The sequence below is a fragment of the Medicago sativa genome, chromosome 2 (genome assembly GCF_051527215.1).
Source record: "Medicago sativa cultivar Bolivia chromosome 2, Bolivia_mono, whole genome shotgun sequence".
Classification (NCBI taxonomy): Eukaryota; Viridiplantae; Streptophyta; class Magnoliopsida; order Fabales; family Fabaceae; genus Medicago; species Medicago sativa.
In genome coordinates, this window is record NC_140750.1 from 68,754,257 (window position 1) to 68,756,412 (window position 2,156).

The 2,156-nt window shown below is 40.2% G+C and overlaps 1 pseudogene; it reads right to left on the reverse strand.

Annotated features, from left to right (window-relative positions):
- Window positions 1–532: 532 nt before the first annotated feature.
- Window positions 533–1,932, reverse strand: LOC146950081 (uncharacterized; annotated as a pseudogene).
- Window positions 1,933–2,156: the final 224 nt, after the last annotated feature.

Below are 2,156 nucleotides of genomic sequence, written 5' to 3' on the forward strand. Positions count from 1 at the left end.
TTCACTGTAACTCAAATAGATTTTATTTTCCGACCTCATCATCGCCTCTCAATTGGATGCCTATCCATTACAGCAACATTGGCAAGATTGCTCCGTGTTTGATTTCTGTCTGTGGCAGTTTTATAGGTTCAGAAGAATTATCTTCAATTTCATGTTTTGAACTAGAAGCAACTGGCTTTAACAATTTGCATTTTATAATTACTGTTAGTGGTAGATTGTGGTTACAGAGTCACAGACACTGTTATACTAATTAAGTTACTGTAATCACAATCTGGTGACAGTTTTGAAATTAAAAGCAAAAACAAAAAATATAAACAGAAACAACCGTACATTTGTATACTTCAAGCAATCTATATATCCGACATTGACAGAATATAAAAGAATAAAATTAATATCATTGTGAAATGAGAAACAATGTTGAGTTTTGCGAATAGAGAACCATTCTAAAGCTTAACTAGAGTACACGTTTGAATTAGTAAACATCGTTGTAACCGAAAACAAAACAAAATAAATATGATAATACTCTCCGAAAACAAAATTTGCCATTGCACAGAGCCACGTCAAGCAATAAATTCTAACAACAAAATCTCTCCAACGTCAACAGCCAGAGATCATACGGCCTTCTTACTTTTCTTTCCCTTGACCTTCACATCCGCCGTCTTTCTCTTCTTGTCCGAAGTCCGAACCCTCATCCTTGACCAATAATTCCTTTTTGCATTTCTGGATTTGGATCATTTCTTCAAGAGCAAATTTTACAGCCAACCCCGTTATGTCATTTTTCTTCTCTGAACCCCCTTCCTTCGCCGAGGACTTCTTTTTCTTTTTGCTCTTCACAATCGAATCATCTTCTTCTACGGCATTCACATCCAACCCATCTTTCTTCTTCCTCTTAGCAGAACCCTTCGATGATTTCACACTTCCCTTGTCACTAGAATCCTCTTTTTTCACTCCTTTCTTCCTCTTCTTACTCACCAATCCTCCACTCTCAATTTCATCATCATCAACCTCATCAATGTCGTCATCAAGATCAATATCAACACTGCGATCATCACCATCAGAACTCATCCTATCATCCATATACTTAATCTAATGAATCCTCCCTTTCTTCTTACTCTTCTTCGCGTCTTTCACCTTCTTCTCATCCTTCACCAACTTCTCCTCCAATTCCTTAACCCCCTCAATCTTCAACCTAACATCCGGAACAGCCAGATAAACCGGCAAAGCAAGAGACTCCAACAACTTAACATGAAAAGACCTAACAACCCCCCATTTCTTCGGTAAAACCTCGACAACACCCTCCATCGCAGCAACAACATTCTCAACAATCTCATCTCTCTCCATACTCAACTTAGCCACCTTCACCGCACTACAAGTCCCAGTCCTCAAAAACAACAATGCAGAACAACAAGCCTTCTCAATCTGCTCCTTCCAATTCTTCTTCTTCAAATCCACCTGCACCGGAATCTTCCTCTTCTTATAAAACTGCTTCCCCAATAACTTCGGCAACAACCGCACAATAGCTTTATCAGCAAGAAACAAATCATAAGAATTACATAACTTCCTTTTCGCCTCAAACGGACGATAATCCGTCATTAGCTTCGAAAGCTTGAGAATCTTGGAAATAGGAATCGATTCGGATTGGATTTTCTTCTGAGCTTCGTCTTTGGTGATACGAGAGGGTTTGTTAGGTCTGTCATCGATGATGAGACACTGTTCCGACGCTGCAGAGATGAGAGAGTGAGGGATTGGGATTTTGTGAGGGTTAACGCGAGCTTTTGATGGGATTTTCTTTAGGGTTAGGAGTAGGTAGACGTATTCTTCGTCTTCATCGAAGAGTTTTGGTTTTTCGGTTTCTAATCGAGATTTTCGCCATTTTAGAAGAGAGTCTACAGCTTTTGCAACGGTGTCTGAGTTGGTGGTTACGGCGGCCATGGGTGGTTACGGAGAAAATTTGAGAAGAGGAGTTGCAACGGTGTCCGAGTTAAGAGGAGGAATGAGGGTTTACAGTTGCTTGTGTAAGGGGTTTAGTTTTGGGCTTTTCTGTACGGACCAAAGCCCAATAACTAGCTCTTGTGTTAGCCCAAAATTGCTCTTTAGACACCTAAGATTGCTCACAACTCACAAATATCCGAGCCGATACTCAACTACCACTCGCC